The sequence below is a fragment of the Girardinichthys multiradiatus genome, chromosome 2 (genome assembly GCF_021462225.1).
Source record: "Girardinichthys multiradiatus isolate DD_20200921_A chromosome 2, DD_fGirMul_XY1, whole genome shotgun sequence".
Lineage (NCBI taxonomy): Eukaryota > Metazoa > Chordata > Actinopteri > Cyprinodontiformes > Goodeidae > Girardinichthys > Girardinichthys multiradiatus.
In genome coordinates this window covers 26,084,031-26,084,503 of record NC_061795.1, presented here as the reverse complement: position 1 = coordinate 26,084,503, position 473 = coordinate 26,084,031, and positions in this window count along the sequence as shown.

The following is a 473-nucleotide window of genomic DNA, read 5'->3' as shown; positions in this document are numbered from 1 at the left end:
ATGTGTTTTTCTGCATTTTGTTCTTCCAAATGTTGTAGGGACATACTCACTAAGGAAGATTGCTTTATAATGTTGCAAAAGAGTTTATGAGATGCAAATCTTATATCGATAAGCTTTAAATGAAGGCAGGCCTGTTGGATTTTGAGGTATCGACTTTCCTGCGAAGAGTTCAAAGTTTTAAAGACCTTTCTGTTTAATTTTTCCAACTTTAAACTATAGGACATTTCAACATCTGAGTAAAATTGGAAACCTAAATTTCATCTTAAATAAATAGGCAGTTCAAAAAGGATGAATGTTTTTTTTTCTTCTTTTTTTACATGTTTTTTGTGTTTGCATAACGACATATTCCCATTTTATGTCTTTATTTAAAATATCTGCCCAAATCGTGGTAAAGCCTGGTATTTACTAGAGTGGTGTTATAGAAACCTTAAGAGCTGTTTTATTACTTTAAAATGAAATTATGACAAAGTTAA